The 17,319-nt window shown below is 45.6% G+C and overlaps 1 protein-coding gene across 3 annotated transcripts in view; it reads left to right on the top strand.

Annotated features, from left to right (window-relative positions):
* The window catches only part of ASPHD2 (aspartate beta-hydroxylase domain containing 2), a 276,383-nt gene that overhangs the window by 195,261 nt on the left and 63,803 nt on the right, over positions 1-17,319 (top strand). For 2 of the 3 annotated variants that reach the window (XM_069214695.1, XM_069214698.1), the window contains one exon: positions 11,803-11,860. The gene's annotated coding sequence lies outside the window, so the exon portion shown is untranslated. Of the gene's footprint in view, positions 1-7,022; positions 7,132-11,802; positions 11,861-17,319 lie in introns of those variants that run through there. The other variant, XM_069214697.1, reaches the window with a different exon arrangement.

Raw genomic sequence — 17,319 nt, 5'->3', positions numbered from 1 at the left:
CGCCCGTGATACCATTTCGAGGTGGGGGCACACATCGCCCCCCTCTTTGGATCGCCTTGCAACATATCAGGCCCAGATATATTTCCCCCATATGCTGAGGATCTGACCTGGGCGGCGACAGTGAGGTGCGGGAACCAGAGTGGAGGTAGCGCATGACCCAGTCTGGGTCTCTTGTGGGAGACGGCGAAGGTTGACGATCAGGGACTCGACAGGTGGCTGCACTGAGATGATGAGGTGTTTTTGCGGTTTTGGAGTTTGTGCAGAGGTCTGGGACCTACGACGCTGCGTGCAGTGAGCAGACCTGACCTACATTGCATTTGTGTTTACTGCACGGCTGCGTGTGCATGCAGCGGCTCCCTATTTTGGATATTTGGGCTGGACAGCTGATCTGCATTGTTCTGGTGGTGACACATCATATTATCTCTTAGTGGAGGTGAGATGGGTGTGGCATCAGCAGACCACGCCGTTGCAGAGGAACACAGTGGAGCAATATACTACACCTACACCGCTCCTGCAGCGACAGACTCGTTTGGGGGGGTCTGGAGAGGTATTGGCGGGCAGGCTACTGCGGAGGAGCCCTCACATGCTGAACTGTTAGCCGCGATACAGGGCGCTAGAGTGGCCCTGGAGGGGGAAATAGAAACAGTGGCTGTGGAGGTGAACCTTCTTCGAGCTGATCTCCGCAAGGTCTCTGATAAGGTCAAGGTGGCGGGGGGGACTATTGTGGACTTGCAGACAGAGGTTGGCACCTTGCGCAAACAGATGGCTCAGGTCTCTTCCACTGTTGGGAAGTTGGAGGAGAGGTTGGAGGACTCAGAGGGCAGATCCCGACGGAAAAACGTGCGCCTCCCTGGATTTCCGGAACGCATGGAAGGCTCAATGGTGGAAAGTTTCATTGAGCAACGGATCAGAGACGTATTGCAGCCAGTGGGGTTGTCCAGGGTGTTTGTGGTGGAGCGCGCACACAGGACCGACAGGACTGTTTTTGAAAATTGCTAAATATCCATTTACTCGGACTATACGAATATGGTCCAGTCCTCCCGAAAGGGTTTTTTAGGAGAAGGCCAAGCTTTGTGCCATGAACATCAGGTATATGTTATTGTATCCGGCACGTCTGAAGGTGATTTCCGGAGGCAAGTCGCAGTTTTTTGATCAACCCGAGGAAGTCTGGAGATGTAGGACAAGGTTGGACGGGGTCCTTCTGTGCGGTCTCGAGTTGGCTCGGCTCGTACTTCTGGAGTGGACGGTATGGACTGGAGGAGGCGAGGAGGGGGCCCTTTGCAGGTCACTGCGCAGGGTTGGGATAACTCTGTCAGCAGAGTTGAAATTCAACATTGTAGGAAGTTGGCTCTGTATATACTATTTCAAAGTAAGAAATAGTGGCACAGAGTCCAAGTGTTCCCTTTAGAGGTAAGATAGTGGCAAAAGTAGATAATTCTAATGCTCTATTTTGTGGTAGTGTGGTCAAGCAGTTGGCTTATCAGAGGGTAGTGTTAAGCATTTGTTGTACACACACAGGCAATAAATGAGGAACACACACAAAGACTTACTCCAGGCCAATAGGTTTTTATATTGAAAAATATATTTTCTTAGTTTATTTTAAGAACCACAGGTTCAAGATTTACAGTTAATACTTTAAATGTAAGGTACTTCACTTAGATACTTTAGGAACTTTGAATGAAAGCAATATCACATACAGTCTTTGTAAAAATGGCAATAAGCTATTTTCAAAGTGGACACAGTGCAAAAATCAACATTTCCTGGGGAGGTAAGTAAAGGTTAGTTTTGGAGGTAAGTAAAACACTTACAAGTCCCATGTTTGGGGCATAGGCAGCCCACTGTTGGGGGTTCAAGGCAACCCCAAAGTTACCACACCAGCAGCTTAGGGCCGGTCAGGTGCAGAGGTCAAAGAAGTGCCCGAAACACAGGCGCCTATGGAGAACGGGGGTGCTCCGGTTCCAGTCTGCCAGCAGGTAAGTACCTGTGTCCTCGGGGGGCAGACCAGGGGTGTTTTGTAGAGCGCCGGGGGACACACGAGAAGGCACACAAATTACACTCTCAGCAGCACAGGGGTGGCTGGGTACAGTGAGCAAAGCAGGCGTCGGGTTTCAGGTAGGAATCAATGGAGGGACCCTGGGGTCACTCTAGCGGTGCAGGCAGGTACAGGGGAGGCTTCTCAGGCAGCCACCTCTTGGGCTAGGCAGACGGTCGCCTGGGGGTCACTCCTGCGTTGAAATTCGGTTCCTTCAGGTCCTGGGGGCTGTGGGTGCAGTGTTGGTTCCAGGTGTCGGGTCTCTTGTTACAAGCAGTCGCGGTCAGGGGAGCCTCTGGATTCTCTCTGCAGGCGTCGCTATGTGGGTTCGGGCGGGCCGTCTCTGGTTACTCACGGGCTCGCAGTCGCCGGGGAGCCCTCCCTGTGGTGTTTGTTCTCTGGATCTCGAGCCGGGGGCGTCGGGTGCAGAGTGTGAAGTCTCACGCTTCCGTCGGGAAATGTGAAGTCTTTGGAAGTTGCTTCTTTGTTGCAAAGAAGTTGCAGGTTTTGAATTGGGCCGCTGTTCACTGGAGTTTCTTGGTCCTGTAGTCCAGGGCAGTCCTCTGAGGCTTCAGAGGTCGCTGGTCCCTGTCGGATGAGTCGCAATAGCAGATTTTCGAAGTCTGAGACAGGCCGGTAGGGCTGGGCCCAAATCAGTTGCCGTCTTCCTCCTTCTCTGCAGGCCTGTAGGTCAGCAGTCCTTAGTCTTTCTTCAGGTTGCAGGAATCTAATTTCCTGGAATCTGGGGTGCCCTTAAATACTGAATTTGGGGGGTGTTTTGGTCTGGGAGGGCAGTAGCCAATGGCTACTGTCCTTGAGGGTGGCTACACCCTCTTTGTGCCTCCTCCCTGTGGGGAGGGGGGCACATCCCTAATCCTATTGGGGGAATCCTCCAAAACCAAGATGGAGGATTTCTAAAGGCAGGGGTCACCTCAGCTCAGGACACCTTAGGGGCTGTCCTGACTGGTGGGTGACTCCTCTTTGTTTTCCTCATTATCTCCCCTGGACTTGCCGCCAAAAGTGGGGGCTGTGTCCAGGGGCAGGCATCTCCACTAGCTGGAGTGCCCTGGGGCATTGTAACACGAAGCTTGAGCCTTTGAGGCTCAGTGCTGGGTGTTACAGTTCCTGCAGGGTGGGGTGTTAAGCATCTCCACCCAGTGCAGGCTTCGTTTCTGGCCTCAGAGAGCACAAAGGCTCTCACCCCAGGGGGTCAGAAACTCGTCTCTCAGCAGCAGGCTGGCACAGACCAGTCAGTCCTGCACTGAAGGATTGGGTAAAATACAGGGGACATCTCTAAGATGCCCTCTGTGTGCATTTTCTTAAATAAATCCAACACTGACATCAGTGTGGGTTTATTATTCTGAGATATTTGATACCAAACTTCCCAGTATTCCCTGCACGCTTCTCAGTCAAGTCAGCATCAGTATCAGGCAAAGATCCTGAGCAGGCTTTTGAACTTGCTGACTCATCAGATGGGGGAGCTGAGATGCTTTCTGTTGCTTCTTGAATCTGTTGGCCTTTGGTGGATACTGCTTTTGCGGTCCCGCCAGAGGTCCTGTGTTCAGCTTGAGGAACACGCCTAGCATAGTTGGGAGCAATGGAAATGTTACAGATGTTGGTTTAAAGGGGCTCCGTATGCATTTGTATTTTATGATTGGGGAGGAAAATGCTTGTCCTAGACTATGGTTGGGGAGGTAGGCACTGTGTATACTGTCGTTGGGACGGGGGAGGGGGTGGTCACTTTCACTGTTGTGATAGGGCTGTTGGGTGTTAGGGTGTGGGCTGTTGTCCTGGCAGCAAACAAATATATGGATCTACAGTATGTTTTGATATGTCTGTTTTACTGTTTATCCGGGGTGGGTATATGGTTTGCGGGTTTACAGTTTGCGTAAGGTCGCAGATGTTTGATGTTTACATTAGCAGTGTATTATTATTTGTGGGATGGGCGTGGTATTGGTGAAGGGGACCTAAGAGGAGGGGTGGATATGCATTCCTAACATGGGTCGACAGAATAATATACTGACATGGAATGTTAGGGGGCTATATACTTCACGTTATAGAGTACACTCCTTCCTGAGGCGACATAAGGTTCATATAGCGTGTCTCCAGGAAACACATATGACAGAGGAGGAATCACATAAGTTGGCTAAAAAGTAGCGGGGTCAGGAGTTCTCCTCGTCCTTTTCCTCCTATGCAAGGGGAGTGGTGATATGGATTGTGCCCGGGGACCCTTTTACACATATCTATAGTGAAGCGGATGTGGAAGGGAGATATATACATCTACAGGGTAGTTTGGATGGACTGCGATCTTACCATTTTCAACACTTATGCACCTAACATAGACCATCACTCCTTTTATGACAATATACCTGAAATGCCTGGGGGGGAGGGTAGTCGCCCCTCTAATATGAGCTGGAGACTACAAATGTATATTGGATGGTGAGATGGATCGTTCTCCGTCTAAACTGGGCACCAAACCATTAATGACGAGATCACTCACAGAGGTTATGCATAATCTAGGGCTCAGGGATGGATGGAGAGAATTACATCCGGATACTTAGGGAATACACCTGTCATTCTGAGATGCACAATACATATAGTCGGTTGGACCGACTTGTTCACAGGTAATGGATGTCAAGCATTTGGGGAGATTTTTGTCTGATCATGCACCAGTGCTGATGCACGTGCTGTGGGGATCTGATGCTAAAGTGTCCCGCAGTTGGTGTATGCCTACTTTTTTTTTATGGATGTTGGTTGTCGTGAGAAAATGGTGGTGGCCCTTAAGGACTATTTGGATTTGAATTGGGGTACAACTAACTCAAGGGGCACTGAATGGGAAGCCATGAAGGTGGTATTAATAGGATTGTGTATCAGCACTTCATGTGGGGTGCGCAAACAAATGGAACAGGAAATTACAGACTGGGAGAATGCACTGGAGGTATTACAGCACCAGGCGCCGATAACTCAAGAAGTTCGGCAAGAGCAGCTCCGGCTGTTTAAGAAGGTCAGTAGCTGCATTAAGAACGCAGAGAGCGTACAGGTTACCAATCGCAGAGATATCCTTTGGGTATTAGTGGATCACTTGCAGGTTGTGCCCAGGGCTGGTCCTCCTGTCCTGGATGTTAGCTTAGGAGAGTTTCTGAGGCGGATGAGACTTCCGCAGCTGGAGCCGGACAGTATGGAAAGTCTAGAGGCTGAGATAACAGTTGAGGAAGTGGGTACGGCTCTGGGGGCGTTGTCGAAATCTAAATCGCCTGGTGGGGATGGTTCCCTGATCAAGTTGTACCAATCATTTTCTCTCCTTTTGAGAGAGAGGTTGTTGGCTGTGTTTGAGGAAGCCCGGAAGCGGGGCATTCTTTCTGAGACCATGCGTTAGGGCATCGTCTGTCTAATGCTTAAGCCTGGGGGGGTTCTGATGAACCTTCTTCAAATCGTCCGCTCACTATGCTCAATACGGATGTCAAGATTCTATGTAAAATTGTGGCTACTCTATTGCGTGGAGTGATCTGGAGTTTGGTACATGAGGATCAATGTGGATTTATTCCTGGTAGTAGTATGATTTATAACTTACTCCGTTTGCCACACATTCTACATGAAACTTCGGGGGCAGTAGACTAATTGGTTTTAGTATCGCTAGATCTAGAGAAGGCTTTTGATACTGTGGTGTGGGACTGCCTTCTGGCAGTCCTGCAAAGAGTGGGATTTGGCCCCCATTTTTGTGCTTGAGTTCGTTTGTTGTACACTGCCCCCACTGCACATGTTCGGGTGAGCGGAGAGCTTTCGGGCTCTTGGGCGATTGGTAGGGGGACCTTACAGGGATGCCCACTGTCACCGCTCCTTTTTGCATTAGCGGTTGAACCGCTGGTGGTCTGGCTGCGTGAGGAATTGGGGCCCTGGGGTGTGCAGGTGGGATGGGTCACTAATATTGTCTCCCTACATGGCAACGATGCATTGATATACCTCCGAGAGCCGCGTGTTTTGGTCCCTTTGTTGTTACAATTGTGGGAAAAATTTGGAGCTGTATCTGGTCTCCGGGTGAATAGGAAAAAGTCTCTCCTGTTTCCTTTAGGATCATTATGTGGTGCCCTCGTAGAGGACTTGCCGGTGGGGCTCAGGTAGGAGCTCAAAAGTTTTAGATATTTGGGCATATGGATCACACATACGAGGATGGCACATGTGACGCATAATGTGAGCTGGTGGTGAATGGTCTGGAGCACCCTGTCTCGTTATGGAATAAGCTACCTAACTGCATGATGGGAAGGACAGCTGTGGCCAAGATGGTGTTCTTGCTGCGGTGTCTTTACCTTGTGCAGAATTCTCTGTTTCCGTTGGCAGCACGGCTTTTCAATTGTCTGGACAGTTTGTTGATTTCCTTGGTCTGGGCTGGCCGTCGTAGCAGGGTGGCGTTGTCCACGTTACAAAGGGATATGAAAGATGGAGGCTTGGCACTCCCTAATATTAGACTTTATTATTATGCAGCTCATTTACAATATGCTGCTAAGTGGATAAAGCAGTCGGACAATTGGGAGAAGCGACTATTCGCGGGCATTTTGGGAGGTGAGGCATTGGTGCACGCTTAAATGACGGGCGGTCGGTCGGAGACTTCGGTCCCCTATTTGGTTAAAACTATAGCTGGGGTCTTGGAGCAGGCAGTTAAGAAAGTACTCCAATGTGTCCCTTTTGATAGGGAACTAAAGATTTGGAGTGTAGCCCCCTTTCGGGATATGGATACTTTAATGTCAATGGAAGCTTCGAGAGTGGGTGGCTGCTTGGTTGCGGGTGATTTATACCCTAACAGGGTGTTTATCTCCTTTCAGGAGGGGCGACGCACGTTCGGATTGAGCGCTGGTCAGGTCTTGCAGTATGCCAAGATTGAGAGTGTGGCTCGAGAGGTCTGGTCTGGATTCCCGGTGGCCCACCAGACATCAAAGGTGTTGAACGGGTTAATAAATTGGGGAGAGGATTCTCACTTGGTTACCCTGTTTTATAGAGCGCTGTGTGGGGATCGTGCAGATGTGGAGTGTGCAGCACGTAGGGCCTGGGATCGAGAACTGGAGGATCCTCAAGAAGATGTGGACTGGAATATGACACTGTCTCTGGTACGCACGATTTCTTGTAATAACAGATTTAAGTTGTTGCATTTTAATTTTGTTCATCGTATATATCTTACGCCAGCTCGACTTAACAAGATGGATCCGACAAGGGAGACTGGGTGCCCTTGATGTGGGGAGACAGGTGCTTCCTTTCTCCACTTAGCCTGGTCCTGTATGGAGGTGCAGCAATTTCATCGGTCTGGTGCTTGAAGCGACGCCTTTGACTAGCCTCCTGGGTATATTACGGCGACCTCGGGGTAGGCGTGTCCCATACAAATTTGCACAGTTTGCGCTGGTGCTGGCTAAGCACAGGGTGGCTATAGGCTGGATGAGTACGCGAAACCCATCCTTTCCTAGCTGGACCCGTGATGTTTTGGAATGGGGTGTTGTGGAAGAACAAAACATGACTGACACGTAGGGAAGAAGGGGCTCTGACTGACATAACGGCTTGGAGTACATTATTAGAATGCTTCACAGGGGTTGAGGAGTCCAGCTCTGATTGGAGCACTGATGATGATTGTTGACTGTGGAATGTTATGCTGTGACAACCAACTGTGGTGATATGGTAACGCTGGTAAACATAGTATATGAACAAATTGGTTACATGTGAGCTTCTCGGGAAGAGGAGGTAGGGGTAGCTGCTATTGTTAGGATTGGATATGTTCCATGTTTCTCTCTGTATGTGTCATCATTCTCCACTCAGGAGAGCAATAGACATTGTGATATCTTACATTAATATGCACTACTTTGTTTCTGTTTTTGTCTTTAAGTTGTTTCTATTTTAAACTCAATAAAGTAGAGTTATAAAAAAAATGCTTTTGCTCCTGGATGGGACAGGTCTCGGGCATTTTGGTCAAAAATAGAAGGGGCCACATGAAGCCCGCTCCTAGGTCTTTCAGAAACCCCAGGGAGGGCACCTCCCCGGGGTACCATTGATGTAGAGTGTGTGGGAGGGGGCCATACCCCACCCCCCACCCCCTCAACCAGCCGTAGAACCGCCACCTCTACAGGGCACATAGAATGCGAAGTGTGCTTGGGGGTGGTGAGCAGCCCCTCCCACGCACTCCTGGAACCGCCACCTCCCCCACATGTGATTAAAGTGTGTGGGGGCATGCGGCGCCCCCGCAGTCCCAGGGACCACCACCTCCCTAGAGCACATAGAATGTAAAGTATGCGGGTGGCCGCGTGCCCACTCCGCACACCCCCAGGTCCCTGGAGACTGCCGCCTCTCAGGGCCACACATTAAAAAAAATAATAGGGGGGGTTCCTGGAGAGCCCCAGGGCTACCAAATGCAATTAGGAGGGGGTCCATCGCCTCCCCCTGGCTCCAGGGACCACTACCTCCCCGGGGCAACATATAAAAATAAATAATGGCTGGTCCTTCAGACAGCCCCCCTTCCCCCAGGTCCCGGGGATGGCCACCTCCCGAGGCTACAAATACACTTAAGAAGAAGGAGGTCCGTCGCAAACCCTGTCCCTGGGAACCACCACCCCCTCAGGGCCAAATTTAAAAGTTAGCGGGGACCATACATGGCCCTGGGGACTGCTGCCCACCAGGGCCGTCTCCTGCTACCGCCTGAGGTGCCCACCTTCAGGAGGTAGCTGTTTGCTTTTGCTTGGAGGGAGCTGACAGCTTCTGCCAAACAAAAGAAAACATAACTCCACTTTCAGCAAGCGGAGCTGTCAACCAGCTCCCTCTTGCTGAAAATTGACTTGTTATCTCTTTCCCTGCATGCTAACATGCGTGCAGGGAAAAAGATGAAAATATTGTTCCCTCTTACAAGTAGCTGCTTATTTTAAGTGACTCCCTGGATGCAGAAATGTGGGGAGCCGATAGGACTGTGGGGACCTTAGGAATCCTCCCTGTTTTGCTTTTCACTAACGACCGAGCTGACAAAAATCTCTAGAATGCCAAAGAAGAGATTTATTATTTCACTATGCATAGTTCCTAAAAGGAGATTAGCATGTTGAAAGCAAACATTTAAAAATAGCACACAGCAATTAAATGAAAACATACCAAAATTATTTTTCACTGCAATATACACAGCAAATATGTGTATCTCTACTGTAATGCAAAGCAAATAATGAATTAAAAATACATCACCGTAGGGCATCTCAGGTGCTTCATCTTTCTCATGCCAGCAAGACGATGGCCCCGTTCGACTGCGAAAGAGAAAGAGATCTCTACCCTCACGGGAAAGATATCAGGCATCCAACGTCTAGAATCCTGATTGAGGCCACTGACCCTCTCACTGTTGCACTGGGTCGTTTTGTATCTTAAAAAATCAAAGGAGCTTTCTGGGAAATACCCCTCATTTTGCAATTCAAACATGCTGGCTAGTTTAGGTATGCTTTGAAAATAACACGTTGGGGTTTGGCCAAAATCCCAAGATGTCAAGTCAAAACAAGGCCGCTCCCTGCCGTCTGAGTACATCCATATCAACCAAAGCCCTTGGTGAGAAAAATCACGAAAACAAGACAGAATGCACAGTTTACAATGAGGAAAATTACGGGCAGCCTTTAACATGTCAGTGTCTAATGCTACAATATAGTCAGTAGGCAGAATGAATCTAAGGCTAAACTGAATACAAAATTTAGTCTATAACTGGTAATCACTGGACAACTAATCCAGGTACAAAGTGTGGCAACACAAAGTCAGTGGTCAAAACACACATTTCACTACACTCCCACGGTCCCCTCTCTCTCTCCCTCTCTCTTTCCCCCCATCCCATACTGAGAAGAAAGACAGATTGTTATTGCAATAGTGTCTCAATACAATGACTTCAAAGCGTCACACTAGCACGATGTTTGGTACTCATGTTATAGCTGCGTTTTAATGCAGAGCAAAATAGAGTCATCTGTGGCTACTGGTAAAGCTTTTGAAGTGTCACTCAGTAGGTTGAAGGTTCAAATCCTGGTATCTCATGGCAGTGTGACTGTTTATTTACTAATGTTTTGAATGTTAAACGTTACTACTGTTGGAACATTTACATCTTTTTCCCATCACCATTTTTGGATTGAATGTCATAGTGATGTCTGGACACTGAATACTAAGGAGTCACCTGTGGCCTAGTGGTTAAGGTCTCAGACCCTCACACAGAAGGGTGAGGGTGCCATTTGAGGTGTCAGTTTTCATTTCTCAACTTTAAATTTTTTTCAACTTCAAATATTTAAGGTACGTACAGAAAGGTGATCGCATTCTTTTCACTTGTTGAATACATTTGTTTTCAGTTTGTCAGAACATTTGTCTTTGTAAGTGGTGCAGAGTTCAGTAGTTATAGGGGGTTGGCTGCAGGGCCTGGACGCAGGCCGGGTCCTGCTGCCAAACCTCCGCCACGGTTGGCCGAAGACCATGCACGGCAGTGGTTGTATTAATGTATAGTAATTAAAATTACGTTTAAAAAAACCTGAAATTCGCTGAAAAAGCCCAGGGTGACAGCAGCGTTAAAATTTAAAAAAAAAAAAAAACATAGAATTTCACTTAACAAACCAAAGGTTACAGGGACATTATACTTAGGCTCACATTTTAAACTTACAAAACTGTAAAAATGCATCTGTTATAGTTATAATTATTTCAAGTAACTATAGCTCGTGCCCTAAGGTAACTGTAACTTGTGCCTTCTCCATGCACTGCTAATAACCCCTAATTAGCGTACTTATAAAACGCTCAACAAGTCCATTGGACTGTGGACACAAAGGTATGTTCTTTTTATGCTTTATGTTCAGATAATCCAGAAATTCTTTGAATTCTTTACTGTTAAATGATGGGCCATTGTCAGACTTAACAATATATGAAATTCCCCAAATTGCAAAAATGGCATAAAGTTTTACAATAACTCATTTGTGAGTTTTATTACAGCATCTTTTATAACATCATTGATAATATCACTGTAACATTTGCTGTAAAAATAAACTGTCTAAGGCGGAGGCATGAGTTATAGTCACCTTGGGGAACGAGTTATAGTTACTTGAAGAATAACTCTAACTGGTGAATTCCTTTGGCTTTGTACGTTTAAAATGCATGCCTATAACTTTTGGTTTTTAAGTGAATATTTGTGTGTGTGTGTGTCTGTGTGCGTATTGTGTGTAAAAACCTTTGCCATCACTTGATTTCTATTTATTTCCAGCTATTGTAAATTTTCAGTTGTGGTGGTATTTTTATTGACTATTGTCTGTTGAATATCCTGTCAAGCGACTAGCAGAAACTGTTGTGTTCCACCAGAAGCATATTTGCCCCAGCAGTGATGCAGTTTTGCCCCATGTCCACATTACTTCCGCAGTGATCCCCGATAGTAATTAGTTTTTTTAAGCTCCTATGCGTTTCACAAGTTCTAGCTAAAGGAAGCCACTGATTGAGAGGGTCCATATATCTGCAAAACATGAACGTTTTGGAAACAAAGCTAGAAATCCGCATGGGAAAATAATTTGTGGATGAAATTATTTTATCTAGATAAATGTTGTAACACCAAACAATTGGTGTTTCAATAATCTGTAATTAACAATGCTTTTTCCACTGAGCTCAGCAATTAATTTGATCCATTCCAAGATTCTTTATATAGTATTCATATGCTTACTGTAACTGTGATAAATTAAGACATATAAAATAGGTATGGATAAGAATAAATGGGTTTCTGGTTCTAAAATTTTGCATTTTCCCATTTTCCTATTTTCTTGAAGGTGCACATTGATGCAAATCCTCCCAGGAAATGATCAGACCTTTCCGGAATGGAATGTTGTGAGTATTTTTTTATACTGCACAGAAAAATGTTAATGTTGTTTATTTTTTCTGGAAAGAAGATTAGTTATACCTGCAAGCATTAAAATACACAGTATTTAGCTTTGAAGCTATTCTGGTTGTTGAAAGCTCGGGTAACTCAAGATTTGAAAACAAGGAAATTCACTCATAGTTATAGATGAGATATCTTCAACTAACGGGAACTGTGAGTATTCATCAACTGTAACCATCAGTTGATGTCCATTGTCTAGTGGACCAAAGAAGTTGATAGCTAATCTCTCACATGCTTGCTTGGGGAGTTCTGACATGTTCATTGCATGCTGAGTTACATTGGTAGAAAGGAAGTGGCATATATGACAGGCTTTGAGTTTTGGGAGCTATGGAAACCAAACTCTGCCTCAGAGACAATGATATCACGATGCCCTTTGTGAGCAACTTCAGTTACTTTCTGTCGTAGGCTCTCCGGAATCAGGATTCTTGACCCTCATAGTATTAATCCTTCTTGAGTTATGGACAGTTTATTCTTGACATTCTTGTATTTTTGATATTCACAGTCATGGGTGAGAGGTTGAGAGTGTCTGTTCGATGACTGATGTGTAATTATGTCCTTCAAATTCAGCATGTCACTATCATGGCTCGTGGCAGTGATAATATCTGGGCTAACTAAAGGGCAGCTAATGTACTTGACCAAGACATTAACGTAGTCCTCAGCCTCCTTGGATGGAGTACCATGACGTTGTAAAGGCACTCTCCAAAAGTGATCAGCACGATTAGGATTCTTTCTTGGACGATGCACAATTGTATAACTTATATTCTTCGGTGTCCCCAGCGTTCCATGCGAGTATGCCTTTTGGCTTTTAGATTGCCGAAGATAGTCAGTAGAGCTTGATGATCCGTTACCAGCGTGAAAGGCATTCCATACATGAATGCATGGAACTGTTCACAAGCCCATACTGTGGCAAAACTTTCTTTCTCAGTTGTGAGTAAGCACATTGTGTTTGGGACAGACTTCTACTAGCATAGGCCACAATATGCCGTTGGGCATTTTGTCGTCCACTATGCTGTGCAAGAATAGCAACTAACCCGACTGGACAAGCATCAACAACAACCTCTGTTGGTGGGCAGCTGTTTCGGGGATGGACTGCTCTGTAAGCACAACCCTGAACACTTCTCCATGAGCCACTCCGTTGAATGCTGTGGCGCGATTACTCTCTGTAGCGGGCTCAGTAAGTTATTTATTTCCTCCTTTCTACACATCAGTTGCATTTTGTGACACCTGGTTCATCTCTAGCCTGCAGCGCTTCAGCGCCTGTAAACCTGGTTGTATCCGCCTCTATCATTAACGTTTCGCACCGTGTATAGCTTTATTTTCCGTGGTAGCTTAGTATCTTTTATTAATGGTCTTGGTCGTAACTTCTTGAGCACCAATGCGTAGACTTCTCAGTGATGCTTTCTTTATCTTCAGCTGCTTCACGCTGGCTGGAGTTGTACTTTGACTCCACATATGCAAACCATCGACTCTGCACTTCAACAAAGGCACACGTGGCATACACAAGCAGTCTGCTTGGACCATGGCAAACTCTCGGGGAGAGCACTGTTCTTCTTTGGATTATTTATCCCTTATCTTGTCACTAATTGTAGCGTCCTCCCCAGCCTGGGTACCCACCAATGACCACACCACACACACAGCTGTAAATCACACTCTTTATTCCTCTGTGTGTACCTGTGAATTCCAACATTCTAAGGCAAGCTTTTATTACATTCTATTCTAGCATTAATGTCACACTGCTTCGAAGGCCTTTCTGAGCCAAAAGAGTATTGGTGTAAAATGTGCAAGACACTACACATAGTAGGAAAATCTTTGGAGCACATGCGTAAGAAACCAGAGTGGTAGCCAAAGGGTGGTGGGTAGCAGTGCTTAATTTGAGCCCACAAAAGGGGGAAGAAGGACGATGAGAAAGACAGAAAGCAGTAACAAAGATGGGAAGCAGAGGTAAAAAAAGAACTTTCAAGATTGAGATAAAGAGGCAGGGATTTCTGATGGGTGAAAGAGGCATGAGATGGAATCAGTACTGTAGTTTTGGTATTTGACAACCCAATCTTTAGTAGCACCAACTGCAGGCTTCTGAATAAAATGTGAGCTTTAGCGCTTTCTCTTTTTCAAATTAAGCACTGGCAGTGGCCAAACGTTATAACAAGTGCTATGGATAGGTGCCTCTCAGACTGTTGTCCTAAGCTCAGAGGGCAAGGACTACTCCCAAAGGGAGACAGCTGCAAGTGCGTGGTAGCTAGTATGGAACAGAAAGTCTGCAGCAAAATGTGTCTGGCCTAAGCCTCTTTAACTCTTTGAGTAGATGTGGATGAGCACTTTCGGCTTCACTCACGACAGCTATGTGTAGCGAGTCTAGTTGCACTATCACAAATACTACAGCTGCAATGGAGTGTGTCTGACTATTAAGCCCAGGTTGTGTGGTACACAGAACGTTTAATGATCCATTAAGTAAATCATTTATATTTACAATACAATATAAGGAGTAAACAAGAAGCTTAGATAACACAATACACAAATTGACACAGTAATGCTTCAATTAGCTGCTAATCTTGCAATGAAAACAGTAGTTAATAAACTGGTAATCAAATTAACAAGATGGCAATAGAAGATGCAGAAGCCACTCTAAACAGCGGCGTAACAAAACTTTAGAGTGCCCCACCTGCAAAGTACATATGGGCCACTCTCCCCCCCCCCCCCCACCCCAACCCCTAAATCCTCCCGCCCCTGACCTAGTTAACAAGAGCTATCAGGTCAGGGGCCCACCGCTCGTGCACAGTGCCAGCCATGTTTAACTGTGTGCTGCTGAGGTGACTCCCTGGAACTCTGGGGCACCCCTCACCACGGAGGTTGCGGGGGCTATTGTTACGAGGTAAGCAACAGCATGATAAGCAAGCAGAGTTTCAGCAGGGCTCCGTGCTTACTCATAGTAAAAAATAAATTAAAAAAAAGTGGGAATCACACTGACTTCACACTTAGATCCAACGCAGTAATAAGGATTGACACAAGTTCAAGAGGTCATTATTGAGCTCTGGGGCAGCTCCAGTTTATAATTCCAAAATCAGGCAATCAGACAGAGGCCCACTGTCTGTCATTGTCTATTGCAAACATGCAATTCAAATGTACTGCAAAACAGGATAGGTCAGTCTTTCCTTCCTCGCGGATGAATTCCAGTAAATCATCTCTCTAGAATGTAGTGCACATGTCCCTACCCGCGTACAGGGTAGCCTGCTAGAGGCTACCTTTATGGGAAAATGTGGATTCACACTAGGCAGGCTCCTATCCAAAGATAGAGCACAAGGACATGGAAGATCAATTGCACTCTGTGAGGAGTCCGTGGGCTTCATCTACTAAATACCATTTTACATCAAGGTAAATATACACAGATAGTTATGGGTAATATTAAATCATCATACATAGGTAATGTTTGAGAAGCCCTGTATTGTAATTCACTCATGCAGATGTTTGCAAGGGGTGGGTCAGTGATGACTGCACCTAATGTTTTCAAACCTCTCATTACTTTAAACAAATAAATAAACGGGAAGAGATCCCAGTCTGCCGAAGGAGCTGAACTTAAACTCTCCTGTAGGCACTCAAAGACCCTAAAATCCATCATCAGCTGTCACTAATCAGGACATTAGCAGAAAGGTTGTTTTCCCAGTGAGACTACATGGTAGAGTGACCAATGAAGAGTTAAGCGCCTAAGGGCCACAAACTTGATTGAACGTGAGGTGCACCCATCTGTGGTTAGGCGAGCCTCCAGGGCTTAATGGCCCTTAACACTGTGATCAAAAAGAAAAATACAGGGGTAACTTCAGGAACAAATGAAGCATTGTGGGATCACAGAGTTGTGCCACCATGTTTTGGGAAATGCTGTCTTTACAGCTCCCACCTTACCATTTCAAAAATACACAGAGGCAAACCGAAGGTCTCTTCAAAGTATCCTTTTTTTCCCTTAGATATTTTGAGCTGAGCTCAATACTTCTTTACTTGCCTCAAAAACGCTCCAAACAATTTTAGGTCCTACTAATAAATAATGCATTTATCTATCTATAAATAAATCTTTTTTTGTAGCCTTTCCTGAAAATCAGGCAGGAACCTGTCCTTCCTGGACCTACATTAGACAACCCTGAGTTTAAAAAAAATATCAAATACAACTTTTAAACCAAGTTAACAAAAGGAAGTATTTGTTAGCTAATTACCACATAAACTCCGTAGAAAACTGACCAAGGAAATATGGGTACAAATATCTGTTGAATGAGTCAGTGAGGTTGACCATTGATATAGAATTCTATAGAAATCGGTGTTTTCTTGTGGGAAAAGATGAAAAAGTCACAGTAATGCCCACATGATTCCAGGCAGTCTTTTATTTATTATTCTGCAGGAATTGGATAAAAATCAGAATGACATATGAGTGCACACAAAGCACAGACTGTTTGCCTTTAAAACAAACAGTCAATGATATTTTTATGGAACTTACTCTGCTCCAAAGGGGGAACTGATCTAGTTGAGTAGACTGTGCACAGAGTGCGAGTGGTTTGCTGTCCCTGCTAAATGGTGTGTCAGCTAGAGTCACTCGTGCCCTCTTGATCCTGTCTGGTTGTCGAGTTAGACAGTAAGCCAAGGCTTTAGTCAGAAAAATAATCATAACCCTGGTCAGGATGATTTTTTGGCTAGTTAATATGGCTTGCTCAAGATTACTTGTCAGAGGATAATCTTTATAAGGCAGATTACAAGCGGAGTCTTAGTGTTTTTCCTCAATTTTGCCAACTTGTAGGGTGGGGAGTAATTCCTGGACCTTTGCACATGGTTCATATTATGCCCATTTTTAAATTTCCTTTAGTGTGTTGTCCAATATCCATTTCCTTTAGTGTGTAGTTCACTATCCTTGTAGTATATCAGTTTCAAATTGTTTAGGAAACTATTCCTTTCTGGTTGATTAACTTAGTTTGCCATTAAAAGCATAATGTTTGCTGCATGTGTGTCTCTATATCACATGCTTTCCACACTCCTGCCGTCTAAAAAGAATAATTTCTGATTTAAAAGCATCTTTTAGATCTGACATTAACACTAATGTGCAATCATTTTTTGTCACTAAACTCATACAAACTGTGCTACAAATGATTTGCTCTGTGTCAAAGCAGATGTGCCTTAAGTCAACAACACCACTGTCACCATATTCACATTTGCAGATAATGTAGCCACATTGCAGTAAACTGTGAAGAAACACCATCTTCATACTCTCCTCATGATAAAGATGTCTAGCTTCTCTTTCGTGGTAACTACTTCAATCGCAGGCTGACACGACCACCCAGGGGGCACGCTGCTGACAAGCCCATCTGCACCCATCCGCACACCGACCACGAACATGACCAGCCATGCTGCTGGTTGCATTACTGAGATGCATGAG

This window comes from Pleurodeles waltl, chromosome 11 (genome assembly GCF_031143425.1).
Source record: "Pleurodeles waltl isolate 20211129_DDA chromosome 11, aPleWal1.hap1.20221129, whole genome shotgun sequence".
Taxonomy (NCBI): Eukaryota; Metazoa; Chordata; class Amphibia; order Caudata; family Salamandridae; genus Pleurodeles; species Pleurodeles waltl.
The sequence above is the reverse complement of the archived record's forward strand: the minus strand, read 5'-3'. Positions and strand labels throughout refer to the sequence as shown.